The following is a 15,827-nucleotide window of genomic DNA, read 5'->3' on the forward strand; positions in this document are numbered from 1 at the left end:
TTGTGTCCTTAGTAACTGCATGGTCTCCAAGAAAACAGGCACTTTTGTGGGGCAATAAATGGAGTACAGGGTATGGGGTGCAACTTATTGCTGTTCTGCTATTGGGTCTGCTTTCAGGAGAAGCACTAGGGCTTATGAGGGGTTGTCTTACATGGTGTCACTGTTGACAGCAGATCTTCTCTTTGCACGTTCTAAATTCTTAACTACATAAGAAACATGAACACATGTGCTCGCTTCGGCAGCACATATACTAAAATTGGAACGATACAGAGAAGATTAGCATGGCCCCTGCGCAAGGATGACACGCAAATTCGTGAAGCGTTCCATATTTTTGAATTAATTATGATTTGAGAAAAAAATAAAAATAAAGGAGTCAGAAGGAAAAAAAAAACAAAAACAAAAAAACAAAGTGAGAAAAACAAAACAAAAAAAAAACATGAACACAGAAAACAGCAACTTATTTCTGCTACTATTTTCTCATCTGAAATTGAGATTCTTGACTTTCACTTAAAGGAGTGGGGGCAGGCACAACAGCTGGATTACAAATTAATTAATTGAAAAAGTAAAAATAATGAATAAAAATCGATAAAAAGTATTTAAATCAGGAAAACATTGCAAGCAAGGTTTTTCCCCCTTTCTGTTTATACACATTGTATAATGACCATACTGAGTAATTTATCAAATAGGCAATCAGTACTCCTTATTGTGATACTGACTGTAGAGGTTCAGTGAAGAACTTAACCAGGCATGTGCAAATGTAATTCCTTATGTGAAATTATAAAGAGGCAAGCTCATGGAAGGTTGTTAGATCATGAGGGCAGAATTGAGCCTTATAAGGGAAGCAAGCCCTCACCAAACCAAGTTCTCATCTCAATCTTGTACTATCCAGGCACCAGATCTGTGAGAAACAGATTTTTGCTGTTTTGTCAGTTTCCTGGATGGAGGTCTGGCTTCTAATTGCTTTTATTCAATGGGAGGGCATAGAACATTTTGAGAAAGTAGGAGGAAAAGTGAAAGACCAGCTGTTCTCTTCACTTTTTTTTTCTCTCACAGATACAGTTTACTTTGAATCATAGTTTTAACCCTGTGGATGCTGCAGAAATGAAGGATCTCTACGATTCATCCCTAAATGAATAAACATTTCTTATGTCTCCTTTGATCCTTGGTATATCTCTTAAAAACATTTTGGCCTAGTTAACTGCCCTTGGGGCAATTCCTTTTAGTCTTAACAATATAGAATGTGTTACCCAGAGTTGACCTAGGAAACTGACATTCAAAATGGAATTGTAAGATTCTATTTTTTATATATTTTATAAGTTGGTGAATAGGACCAAGATGATTCAAGTATGTTTTGGCAGCAGCATGGGATTAGTAGACAGAAGAAATACTTCATAAATGATACATTTTGATATAATGTTGCTATGAATGTCTTTAGTTATCAATTATTACATAAAGAATAACCCCAACATTGACTGGTTCATAGCAATTACCACGAGTCATCACCTAACTTCTGTGGCTTAGGGTTGTCATAGGAGTTAGCTTTGGTTTAATAAGTTTATGGTGGCTGCAGTTGAGATAATCACTAGGAATGTAGCTATATGAAGAATTTATTGGTACCAGTGAAATCTACTCTCATGATGTGTCACAGCAGTAAGCTTTGGAAAGAGACTTCCTGTTTCGTTGACTGTTGGCAGGAGTAATTAATTCTTTACAAAAGTGCTTCTCTGGCTGCTAAGTGTCTGATGACATGAAGTTGTGAACAAAACTGAGTCTCCCCTCCCAAAGTCTGTCCCTGAGAAGTAGGTCACTGCACCATGTTTATATATTTTTTTCAGAAGTCTCTGTATCTGACCTTCTCAACACAGCATCAGAGAAAATGTGGGCATATTCTACGTCATTACTGGTAACATTAGTTTTCACTAAGATTGTAGGATGCCTGTTTCCTTGAAAGTCTCCTCATTTTAGTTGACAGTGGAGAGACAGTTTAGACTAATTGACAATATTGGATTCCAGCCTCAACACATAAGTGTCAAAAGACTCTATAATGCAATTAATTCATTTTATATATCAAAAGTCTGACAGAACTGAGGAGTAAATCTGAATACTGTTCCCAAGTGTCACAGTGTAAGATGTTATTCCCATTAGGGCTCTGTGATAATATTACTAGCTCTGAAGGGACAGAATCTGCATAAGAACTTATAAGCATATGAATCTGGTATATTCAGTGGGCCTTTATAGATCTAAGATGGAGGGTAAGAATCTGTAAACTTAGATTCAGTAGGAGAACCTGAGTTATAGTCAGGATCCTATGGATCTGAGATATATGGTAAGAAGCTGTGGACCTGAGATGTAGGGTGAGACTATGGGCCTAGGATGTGATATGAGAACCTGTAGGCCTGAGATACAATTGGGAGTCTAAAGACCTGATATGCAGCAAGAACCCGTGAACATAAAATGCAAAATTGAGCCTGTGTATCTGAGATACAGGATAGAAGCCCATTGGTCTGAGGTACTAGCTTGCAAACTGTAGACAATGATGAGTCTGAGATTTCTGTAACTTCAGTCCTTAAATTGATCTTGCTTTTCCCCTGAAAGCTCGTCTGCTTTTTCATAATGATATTGAAAGTCTTTCTAGAGAGCTGCTTTCTTAGAGGATGCTAATTCTTCTCTGCGTCTCCCACAGTTGATGCACATTGCCTACTGAACTATTTGGAGAATTAGATCTGAATATCTTTATTACTCTCTCATAGATTCTCTTCTCCAATGCCACACTACATGTTTGATATTTCAATGTGTTCTTTCTTGTTTTGAATATCTAGATCATCCATCATTATAATCTTTACCATTTTACTCATGAACAAAAACAAACAAAAATGTTTTATTATTCTTTAATTCTGAATTTACATATTATTTTTTCCACTGTTGATTGTAAAAATTCAGGGAAAGTTTTTGCATGAATAACTAAAGGAGTAAATTAATGATGTCAGTAAATGATAAATACATATCTCTAGAGACAGAAATGTTCAGTGCATAGAAAAATATAGTAAATTGATGGAACTGAAATAGAGAGACATGCTCAATATCCAGTAACATTTTGACAATAAGAGATGAAGTTGACCAGAAGTCTTTCCTGACATGAAAGAAGCAACAGAGTATAGACAGACACATAATGAAATGGTGTCTTTAACCTGGTGAAAGAAAGAAAGACCAGTAAAAACAAATGGTTCTAAGAAAATGCTATCAGAACAGAGAAGCCTAGAGAGTTGTAAGTGCAAAGAATAAATAAGATATTGATGGTCCAGGAAATGTCTTTTCTTTGGGAAATAAATGGTTTCTCTTTTGAAATTCTATGTACACTATTTAAATGAATGTTATTTTGAAAAATGTTTTACGTATTTAGTGTTCATAGTAATACATTTTTATCTATGTATACTTCATTTAGTCATTACTACAAGAATGAAGTTGTTACCTTATCTTTCTTCCTATTTTTTGTTACTGTCAAAGACAACTTAAAATAATCTTAGTAAATTTGTGGTTATATTAATGTTATTGAGATTAACCACTATTATGTATATTAGACTTTAAAAATTCATTCAATAGACTACATTTCTGCCTAACAACTCTCCATTTTCTCATCTTCCCATTTCTAGTAGCCTCCATTCCAATGTTTAACTCCTTTGAGAGTCCATAGATAAATGAGACCATGCAGAGTTGCTTTCTTTGCTGGCTTATTATAATTAATTTAGCATTTTCTAGTTCATTCATATTGTAGCAAATTGCAAAACCTCCTTTATGAAAATTGTATATAATATGTGTACACTTATGTATAACTGAGTCAGCCTCTGGCTGTGTGAAGCCCAGTGCCCTCTCTTGTTCAAAGCCCACTAGTGCCATTACTCTCAGACAAACAACTGGTTTTCCTTTTCCAACTGACTGTCTTCTATTTTATTCTTAGATCACCACCATTCCATGCTGACCTCTGACAAATGAAAATAAGTCATGTGAGCTATGAAATCTCTGGGTTAATAGCTGCACAAGTATGTGAATATATTGGAAAACAATTGGATTGTATGTAATATGGGTGGAATATATGGCATGGACATTCTATGTATAAAAGGCCATTACTAAAATTATGAGTCAGCATAAACCAGCTATTACTTAAAAAGAGAAGTGAAGAGTATCGCTTTGAGTGAAAAATGAAGAGTAAGATAATAGTACAGAGAGGACATTCTTCTGGATGACTTGTCCAGTAAATATATCCAGTGAATAATTGCTGAATGAATCCATGGACAGAAAAACAAATGGAACACGAAGGTACTGATATTACAAGATGATTATGCATGTGTTGATAGCTGGGGGTGGTCACAGTTGGGTGAAAGATGGTGAAGAAGTGAGAAATGAGCTTTAGCTTCTCTTCACTTGTAAGAGCAGGAGTCATTTGGTCTTTGTCTTGGGCATTGAGAGGCCAATGTGGTAGCTCATGTGTAGTGGGGATAGCTGTTTGTGGAATAAGCTTTCTATCCTGTAGCTCTATTCCACTCTCCTCATTCCACAAACTAACCATGCTTGGATGTAGTGCTATTCACTTGCCCTGACTTTGTAGTCATAAATTTGTACTTACTTAATTTTTTATATTAGGCAACCATAGATGAGGAACTTTTCACACACAAAAAACTTTATCTTACATCCCATAAATTACAATGGTTATTTCTAATACAGGGCTATTGAGTACCCAGAATTGGCCTCATTCTCTGATATTAAATTTAACGACTTGTAAGTAATTAATCTTGAAATTTTACTTATAACTCCTCTCTTATGTGTTTCAATAAATTTATAATTTTCATGAAATGATAATTTACATACATATCTACAAGTTTTCTTTTGTTATGGAATCTTGTGCTTCAAAGATTACAAAGAGGAATATGCAAAAGGAAGGTAGAAAGTACTGCAGGGGATATTTGGATCACATTTTTTCCTAGAAGGCTATGGAGAAATGTGATTGACACAGTGATTATGTGAAGATTACAAATCATGCTGTCCAGACTTGTGTATTTTGTACTGAAACCAAATACCAAATGCAATAGTAACAAAATGAGAATAATCAGGAGAAATGGTTTAGAGCTAAAAATCTGAGCATTTGGGAATTACTAGACTGCTGTGTGCCCTCCATGTCAAATGTGGGAGGACACAAAGGATGGCTTGAAAATGAATACTTCAGCAGGGAACTAGGATTATTAAATTAGATCATTTTGAGAGCAGAAAAGGACATCACAGGGGTCCTCTAGAAACAAAACCACTCCCATGATGTCGACAAGCAGAAGAAAGCTACATATAATTTGAAAATGTCGAGATGAATGGCAGGAAAGGGCAGGAGCCCCAGGGCAGAATGAGCCATGGGAGTCACAAGAGCCTCACCTTAATAGAAACTTATCAGGAACTGATTATTTCACTTGGATTTGTGGCATATGTAAATTTCATTGATGCTTAGTTCAGTCTTTTTTCACAAATGCTTTTGAATGTTCTATATTACAGATCCTGTTAGGTTATGATGAGAATGACAAAATGTAGTGCTTTTCACAGATATACATCCTTACAACATGAGCATTAATAAGCAACTGCGGAGTAAATGTATACAGCATACTATGTAAATGAAAGTAGCAAATGTCACTCACTTAGAGTGGAAAACGGACACAAATGCTAAACAACACTGTCAACTCAGATAAACTGTGAAGGGAGATTCTTTTACTGATACTGACACTATAATTCATCTTTATGTGAGATATATACTTTGCTAGAAGTAATGGTGGAATTATACAGCTTTCAAAGGAAAATGTTTGTGTCTCTTGGAGGCATGCTTTTTGCTGATGGTAGATGGAGAGGGAGAGGGTCTAGGGAAGAAGGGACGTTGCGAGGTGCTAGAAGGAACAAAGAGATGAGAAAATGCTCAGGACGTATTGCATGAGAGAATATATTTTCAGTTACACACACACACACACACACACACACACACACACACACACACACTAATTAATGATGTCTCAACTAAAATTTGAACATAGCACTCTTTACCATATTTATTCAGTGCTTATAAAATAAACCAGTCTTTTCAGATTTTTAGATATTGCATTAAATCTTGGCAATTAGCATTAAGACAAAGTCAAAAAATGAAGTTTTTTAAATCTGCAATTATTTATTTCAATTGCATTCACATACATATGTGCATTTACATACATACACACACGTATGTTTGTATGTACATGTGTGTGTATATATATACACGTGTGTGTGTGTGTGTGTGTGTGTGTGCATGGGTGTGGGGTAGTACGGCTGAGGTAGAAATGCATTTAGGGATAATTCAACAAGACTATGATCAAAAGGACCAGTGAAATTCTTTAAATGAAAAAATTAATGGATACAAATAAGGAAAGATTCAAATAAGTTCTAAGTGTAGAGATCTTCACCACTACCTACCTCACTACTCAGTACTGAGTAGCCCAGAGTAAAGCTGGCTGATGTGTAGACACGCTGTAGGGGACTTGCGAGATCATGAGTTGGGGAAAGAAAGGATTTGTCAGGAAAAGAGATGAGCTCAGGTTTGAATATGTGGAACCTGTGTCCCTGTTGACTGTCCAGATGGAGTTCCCTGTGGGAATTCATTGTGAGGCTTAGGGGAACAGTTCAAGCTGGTTGCCGAGAGGATCCTAAGAAAAATAAGCCTTCATCTTATATTTTCAGTCAATCATTTTGTTTTACTTCTTTTGACTTATTTTTATCCCTTTACTCTCCTAAGATGAAAACATGTGTTTAATTTTTCAAGCTTCATTTTTATTAAATATAATTTCACATAATGTGTCATTAAAGTTTGCCTATTCAAAGTAGTATTTTCAATGTTATTCATTAGGTTTAATATTATGTATCCATGAGCTACTTAGATGTATGCTATTGCCCTCACAAACAACACACACACACACACACACACACACACACACACACACACACACAGCATTTTTTAAATTCATAAGCTCACTATGCAAAGTTAAAACATCCAGAGAGGTGTTAGAATTATGCCAAATACACTACAAGCTGTACTGCACATATGGTCCCAACCCATCATTGCTTACCTATACCCCTGATGGGACAAACTGCCTTGCCTTAAGTTTTTAGACTTCATGGAATTGAGAATCAAAAAGAGAAGTTATAATGACTCTTGTATTTTTCTTAAATGTGATCAGTTATTTAGACTCAATCATGTACTAGTCCAGAAATCATCCAATATTGGAAATAACAGTCTTCATTTGGAAGACTGGTTCTGAACATTTTCAGAGACATATTTAGAAGTTAGCTGCAGTTCTCTATGATGCTATGTTAGCATGAAATAAAGTTGAACAGGATCTGGATTTTAAACAAGCGTTAGTACATGTGTTAAGGCTCTTAAGTGTCAAGTTAAAAACATTTTTGTTTCTTCTACAATATTTAATATATCTTGCATTGATTGTACACTTTCTAATTGTTCTATTGTGTTGAAATCTGGCATATCAGTTGAGGAGTTCTATCAACCAGCTTTTCTTTTATTGCCCTGAAATCACAGAACTTTAGTCTTCTGAAAAAAAGCTTGTAAGTAGTGGAAGAAGTGAGCCAGGCTTTAAGCAGAAGCAAGGGGGTAGTGGGCTTGATTATTGCTTGTATAACAGCTTTAATTACATAAATTGCTAACACCACTGCTTTTGCAATTGCTTCGATACAAGAAGTTAAGACAGCTACTTTTGTTAATCATTTTTTAAAAATTTTTACTAATGTGTTGAATAAACAAGAGGATTTAGATAGGCATTTGGAAGAACAGATTGATGTTCTTTTTCCTATTCAAATTAAGGAAGGAGGTTCAGAGTTTAAGAGTTAGGAGACATCTCGGGTGTCATGCCAAATACCATTGGATTCCTGTTAGTTCTAAAATTTACAGTGGTAGTCATTATAATTGGGTGAATACTTTCAATGTCACTTGCTGCATGCAGAAGTCCCTGACAGAAGTCCAGATAGTGGCAGTGAAGATTTTTTGGAATTTTGTGAACAAGATCCCTAGAGCATCTATATATATAAAGGCATTATGCTTTGTGAGAGCAAAACTCCCTGTTGCTTTTCTGACTGTAGCTATGGTGACATCATTGTATGTGAGGACTATTTCCTGCTTAGAAGTCAGGGAGCCCAAGCTTATATATTAGTCTTCAGATAGATGCTGGAAAATATTTACTTTGTTTTCTGGAAATCTTACTTGTCTTAGTCCCTTGGGAAGATGGCTGGAGGAATAGAGTGATAAACAGTACTCAGAAGATGTTCAAAATTACTTGTGTTCTTTACTAAATTCAGTACTGAATGGAGAGGGTAAGAATTTGAGGCCATGTGTTTAGCAGAGAGGAAAACCTTGTCTTTCATGAAGAAGTATGAAGTTAATTGTGAGGTCTCAGAGGTGCTCTTTGTTAAACAGAGGAAATTACTTTCTATTACTACTTTGTTGAGTGTTTCTCTTATAAATGCATGTTAATGAGGTCAAGTGTTTTCTCTGTATCTTGTACAATGAATATCTTGTGATGTTTACGCTCAATATGTTGAATCACAGTGGCAAATCCTACTTGGTTGCACTATACAGCATTTTAATATGTTAGGTATTCAGTTTGGTAGTGTTTTGTTGACTTTTAAGTGAATGTATATTACAAATTGGCCAACTGTTTTCTTCAGATAAATTAGATTTTGGCATGAGGTTAATGACAAGCTTCCTTTCAATCTTTGTGGGTATGTGAGTGCACATGTTCATGTGTGTGGAAATCAGAGGCTGTTGTGAGGAGTCCTCTTCCATCACTCTCCACAATATTTTGAGACAAGCTTACATTGCAGTGCCTGACTTTCTATGTGGTACTAAAGACTGAACTCAGTCAGGTCTTCCAGCTTTTGCAGCAAGCTCTTCACTGACTGAGTTATCATTCTCCCTGCCTCTTTATTTTCAATTTCTTTTGATGAGCACTGTCCTTTCTGTTTTTTTTTTTTTTATTTTTCACTTTAAAAGTCATGTTCATTAAACTAAATTTTTTGATAGTTTTGCTATGGTGTGAAGCATAGTTGATATAACTCGAAATTATCCTTTGTGTTAGATTACAATGATTATGGAACTTTTGAAATCTAACTTTATTTTTAGTTACAACATATTCCTTCTTATTAAAATACTTGATCATTTTTTAACAATTAGATGTTCCTAGTGCTGTGTCATAGTAAAGGGGAAAAGCTACATGGTAATTATTTGTCAAAACAACTTCATTTTTATTTCGAAAGCATTAATTACTTATATCGTTAAATCCTCATTTTTATCATTTTTATCTTTAATTTACGAGTTCACACACATATATGCAGCTTATTTTATTCTGCATGTATTTTTCTGGTCAGCTGAATTTGTTGACATAATAACTTAACACCAGCTAACTATTATTTTATTAAGCAGTTATAAGTGAATATGACAATAGAAGCTTAATTTATTTCAAACATTTGTGAAATTTCTGTGAGGCAGGTATTACTGCTATTAAATTATACTTAAGAGTAAATCTACCTTAAAACGGGTTCACAGCATAAGTGCTTCACAATAAATTAAGATTTGAATTCAAGCTATGTGCTGCTAAATGTAGATGTTTCCAGACCACATCACATATGTACATGCAGATCCATCATACAGGCATTGAAGCGAGAACCTACTATTGTATTGAGGGATGAAATTACTAAGACCAAGAATTATTCTTATTATAATTCTATAACCTTTTGTTGAACACAAGGAGTCAGATTGAGACAGGAATTGAGAAACTCCCTACATCATGAACTTTTGATTTTTTTTTTTTTGTCCACTTGCCATTATTTTTCCCAATTAGTAGATATTTTAACTCAATACAGCATTCTTCATTTCCAGTTTCTGGGGCTTTGGAGGCATTGACAGTTAATCAGAAGGTGTGAAAAAATATAACTTCATTTCATTTCTGACATGCATGGTTTTTGCCCAGGCTGTAGCTATTTTTAAAGCACAAAGGACACAAATATATTATTTGTTCTTTTTCCAGCCATGTGATTTAATAGAAATGAATGTCTCTGGCTTAGTTTTTTAATGAGTTTGAAACAATAGCTTGTCTACAATTTATCTCATGATTCAAATGACTGATTGAATGATGGTATCAAGACAATTTTACATGATGAAATTTTTTTTCTTTATGTTGACAAGTCAGACTTTTCATTTATATAAATATTAGTATTTTTTTCATTCGGAAACTTGGGTATTTCTTCCCTGTTCCACAGAAGAGTAGTCAGTCGGGGAATAGGTGGGATGTAGCTCTCTCCTTCTTCTTGGAATTCCTTTATTATTCCCACCAGTGTCCCCTTGCTGGTTAAATGTTATCCCGGCAGTATCCTCCACATATCCGACATCTTAGCTACCACTAACCTAGTTAGTTACCAAAGTTGTAGGTTAGTATTAGGAACTTGGCAGGTATTACAATTTCTTTTAGAAATGCTCAGGTTAAATATTGACCTCATGAAGGCTGGATGCCCCAGGGGGTGGGAATTTTGAGGGTGGGGAGGTGGGAGGGGGGGTAGATAGAGGTTACATCCACAGAGAAGAAGGAGGAGGGGCGAGGGGATTGGGGGTTCCGGGGGGGGGGGGGGGGTGGGGTTAAGGGGACAACATAGGAAATGTAAATAAATCATCAAATAAAAAAAAAAAAGAAAGTGAATTAAGGAACTGGAAAAAAAATATTTGTATTGCAGTTTAAGAAGAGTTGATTCATATTTCAGGAGCGTGGATATGCTGTACTTTGCATTTCTTTAAAAAGCAATTAGCTTGTTTGTTTTTGTGTTACTGAGGATTATATTTGGACCCTCAAAATGCTGGATGAGGCTTGTATCACTAAGCTACAACCGCAGCCCTCTGCTTTTATTTTCTCCTTGTCTTCAAGCCTGTCTGCAAGTTAGGGGACAATGCTTGAAAGAAGTGCTGACAAAATATGAAGACACACTGGAGAGCTTCACATTCACATGGGCCTTTTAATTATGCAGCTGAAGTTCTAACTTGTAAGTGCTATTGTATTACTCTCTTGGAAACAGCTAAAATTAGTTGTTCTTTAATATAAAGTATTGGTATTAAAATATTGCTGAAAGGGAAAGCTTGATAAGTAACTAATTGAACGTCAAGAAATCATTGCATAGAGTATTCCTTGGCACTTTTGATTAACCCCTATACCCTGTTATAACCATAAAGAACTTTTTATGCAAAAATTATCTACTTCGTTTTGTATGGGTTAAAAAGAATCTTTTGTAACATTATGCATAATTTTATTTTGTGCAAATTCATGAATTTATGCACTTGCCTCATAATTCAGCCTTAGTTTTACTTGCTTTCTTTATTTCTGTAGTGATGCATTATAGATTGATCTTGGCATATTATAACATCATCATCTTAATTTATACTTCCAGGTCTCCTGTATTGTTTTTTTGATTATGTTATGGAATGAGAAGATTTTTAACCCACGTATAATTTTTAAGGTTTATTTTTGTAGTTTTAAGTTATGAGTATATGTGTGTGTGTTTCTGTTTGCATATGTATGTTTGAATGCCTGTGGAGGTCAGAAATACCAGCTTCCCCAGAGATGGAGTTACAGATAGTTGTGAGCTGCCCTGACATGGTTGCTTTGAATTGAACTCAGTTGTTCTACAAAAGTAGTATGTATTCTTAACCACTGAGCTGACCCATATTTTCAGTTTCCCAAAATATAATTTCTTTATGATGAACAGTAAGATTGAATTTTAAGAGCAGCAAGATTTCAGTAATGGGTTACCTATGTTGTAAAATTCTGAACCAATGTAATTTTGAAATGTTTCCACCTGAAGATCATTAATTATAACTCACATAAACTGAGAGGAATTACAGATTTTTCATTCTATTCTCTTGACTTTTTTTTTCTTTTCTTCCTCCTTTTGGAATTTGTAAAGGCCACACCATTTTGTAATACATGTTTCTCTTATTCTAAGAGTCAATCTTCAAGCCTGTTCTCAGAGAGAAGCCAAAAGAAGAAAAAGATAACCTAATAGAAATTTCTTTAGTTTCTACTTTCCAGTGGGACTTTATTACCAGATAAAAGACTAAAATAAAGAGGAAATGAGTCTGGCTTTTGAGTGACTGGGTAGTAGTTCTCTCAGTGTTTGCAAACGGGTAAAAGGGCTTCGAAGCTGATTCTTAAATATAATGAATTGGATGTATTAATGCCTAAAATGTTATAGAGTCTTTTAAGTCCTTGTCTTCTCAAAGGAAATAATCTAGCTGTAAGACACAGTTTACTTAGAAGTTAATATAGATAGCAAAACAAAACAAAGCATGCACTCTACAGGCAGATTAGAGCAGACTGATCCATGTTGAGGATCAGCCCTGTAAGATGTATGCTGTGGATTTCATAGTTTTTCTGAGTATTTAGGAGGTGAATGGAATATCTGTATAGGAAGATTGAGGATTGAGATTGTCTCCTTTGCAGTATATTTTTAAAACTTCACAAGGTGGGAAAATGAAAACTATAATGTACATAATAATGGAATGAAACCAGGGTGTTTTGCAATTCTTTGTTAATGTGAATATGTGGCAACTGGAAAAGTGCTTGGTACTTTAGTGTCTGATTTCATAGGAGCAAACTACATCTCTCCAAGAATGTTTAGCCACAAAAGCACATATGGCACCATGGGCCACAGCAGTCAACGTAGAGCTGCAGTTTTCCCTAATTACTCCATTTCTAACCCTTTCCTACCCTATATCTAAACTAGCTTTTAATATCTAGGTCTTGGAAATCAAGAAAGGAGTATAAGGCTTTTCCCCAGCAGCCCCATTCCCATGGATGTTTGAAAAAAGAAGACAAACAGGTTTCCCGGGATGTGGGCTGGGCTGAAAAATTGGAAGAAAGCACTGGAAAGGGATTGTAAACCAGTGGAGTTGATTGAATGATATTTTAAGATCCTTTTCTGGGAAAAGGAAAGCAATATGTGACCTTGATGAAGTCAAGGAAATATGCAACAGAATAGATCCAAGCACTGATAATGAGCACTAGAATTCTCTTTAGATGAAATAGTAGCACGAACAGTCATGGGACTGGAGTCCCAAGACAGAGGAGTCAGCCTGAAATGAGATTTGAATAGTTTCACCTCTTCAGCTAGAAGACATTCACCTAGTTCACACACCCTATTACCTAGTTTATTTTCCACCTATTTATCCTTGTCTTCTCTGTTTCTCTCAAATATTCTTTCCCTGTGGCCATGCTTGCTAACTCTAGCCCCTTCCTGTCCGTAGCCACACCACTTACTAAAACTGCATGATTCAAGGCACGTCATTACTATGGCCACTTCTCTAGCACAGGCACACCTGTTCCAGCTCTATGAGCCCAAGTAGGTTGACTCTGAATATATGAATCTGCCCGTGACAATACCCAGGAGGTAGACACTCCACCTGAGCTCAGTCTGAATGCTGTGTTTCTGTTCATGACAGCACCCAGTAGCTCTATATGCCCCACAGACATCTGCTGCGGTACCTTCCTTTTCTGTCTTAAAGTTCTTCAGAGAGCCGGGCGGTCGTGGCTCACGCCTTTAATCCCAGCATTTGGGAGGCACAGGCAGGCAGATTTCTGAGTTCGAGAGTTCGAGGCTAGCCTGGTCTACAGAGTGAGTTCCAGGACAGCCAGGGCTACACAGAGAAACCCTGTCTTGAAAAAAAAAAAAACAAAAACCAAAAAAAAAAAAGTTCTTCAGAGAGGGAACTGTTCTCTCAGTTTTACTTTCTTCACTCCAAACTGACTGCTCCAAACAGGCAGTATACAGTAAGTACTCAATACACGTCACCTTGCTCACAGGATGATGGATCACAGGTAAGCAGTGAGTGATCTAATCAGCCTCAATATATTTTTCATAAGCCACAGGGCCTTCCTTTGGTGTTGTGTAGTGATACTGGACTGGGATCACTGTGATGAAGTGGCTGGGCTACTTTCTCAAATGTATTCCTAACTATCCCATTTCCTGTAAGGTGAAAACCTAACAGATCCAAGCCAACTCTCTCTAATATCTGCTTTATTTTCTGTGCTTTTTATTCTACTTAGAGAAATGAATGGCTGTGCCTTCCTCTCTCTTCCTTACAATATTTGAGCAAATTTTCTGATTCATTTTCCTTAAGTCTCTGCATGTGTATGATTTTTCCACTTACATTCTGCATCTGAGACATCCTAGTAATATATCCTCGACTTTAGCAAGGAATCCTTTATGTCCTTTCTCGGGCTTGCTTTCGAAGCACATCCTCTCTCCTGTGTCTGCTTCAGTGAAATGTTCCTCCATGAGTCGGCCTTAGCCTTTCACACCTGTGTCCACTTAAATGAAATATTTCTTCACGTGTTTGCCCCAGCAAAACACCAACCAACTGACTTTCAAAGAACCCTTAAGTTACCACTGCCAACCATTTATTCAAGAAATGAATACATAATTTGGGGCCCAATTATGTGCCAATATGACTCCGAATATCTCAGATGCTGAAAAGATATATTACCATTATTTTGCTAAATTGGCATAGGCAATCTGCCTTCTAAATACTTAAATTTATACTCATAAACAAGTATTATTGTCATCCTCGAACAGAGAAGATCCTTTTTGTAATAGGCACCATTCAATGCAAATAATCTTAAGTATTCAAAGTACTGAGAATAATGCCTCTCCTGTATGTGTTACATCCAAATGGGACTTGTATCACCACCCCTCCATGGTCCAGGGAACATCATAGAAGAGAAGGTGGAAAAAATGTAGGAGCTGGTGGATGGGAAGGAATGTCGTGAAATGCTGTCCTTTGGACATGAAATAGCCATTGAAGTTATGAACACGTGGCAACTAGGGTAACCTGAGTAAGCCCTGGCCATGATTGAGCCAGTCAACATTCCAGCACTGATGAGAAGAAGAACATGAGGCCTCAGCCATAGTTGAATATTGACAGTTAATGTTTGCAGTGGTGTAAGCAGTAGTATAATTCTGTATCCATGCTTATACATGTGACCCTAATTAAGTTCAATGGATAAAAGTAAGAAATGAAAGTAAGAAGATGTGAACAAGATGGTCAGTAGAAATGGGATAGGGTAACAAGGAGACTGATATGATCATAATATATTATATTATATATAATGCATATATAATGTAAATAATGTATAATTAATACATTATATATATCCAAAAATAAAAGTTTAAAATTTTAGAAAAGGACATGGAATATTAAAATATGTAGTTATCACAAGCCATTTCAATAACACTTGACTGAATAATTTAGTGAACAATGTAGTTTATTTACACAGACAAACCCTTGTCCTCTGTTTGTAAGTGGAAGCAACCTTTTATTTAAGGCTTTATGATCAGATTGTTAAAAATCATAGTGCAAAAATATAAATAAATTTTTTTAATTAAAAAAATGAGTGGTTTGAAGACTTATATGGTCTTTGTCCCTATGAGATGATCAGATACAAACAAATGGCACAGAATAATCATTCAAAACATAAATGAATGCATTTAATTAAGTCATCTAGTTTTGAATGCAAGAAGAAAATGCAGTGAGTTCTTGTATACAGAGAGGCAAGGATGGCCATTGCATTTGGCTTACTTTGTGTAAACTATGCTTCCTTGAATGTTTTCAACAACTGTGAAAAACAAGCTTACAGGTAAATTCTATTTACATTTCAAAGACACAGCGGAGCTTATCACTCTCTGGCTCCTTGGGAAAGCACACTCCCAAGGTTGTACTCTGTATG

At 35.8% G+C, this 15,827-nt stretch overlaps 1 non-coding gene across 1 annotated transcript; it reads left to right on the forward strand.

Moving 5' to 3' along the window:
* The first annotated feature begins 226 nt into the window (after positions 1-226).
* LOC114622566 lies at positions 227-333 on the forward strand. Its single transcript, XR_003711628.1, has one exon. It is a non-coding gene; the product is annotated as a U6 spliceosomal RNA (small nuclear RNA).
* The last annotated feature ends 15,494 nt before the right edge of the window (positions 334-15,827 follow it).

Source organism: Grammomys surdaster, unplaced genomic scaffold, assembly GCF_004785775.1.
Source record: "Grammomys surdaster isolate TR1022 unplaced genomic scaffold, NIH_TR_1.0 189, whole genome shotgun sequence".
Taxonomy (NCBI): domain Eukaryota; kingdom Metazoa; phylum Chordata; class Mammalia; order Rodentia; family Muridae; genus Grammomys; species Grammomys surdaster.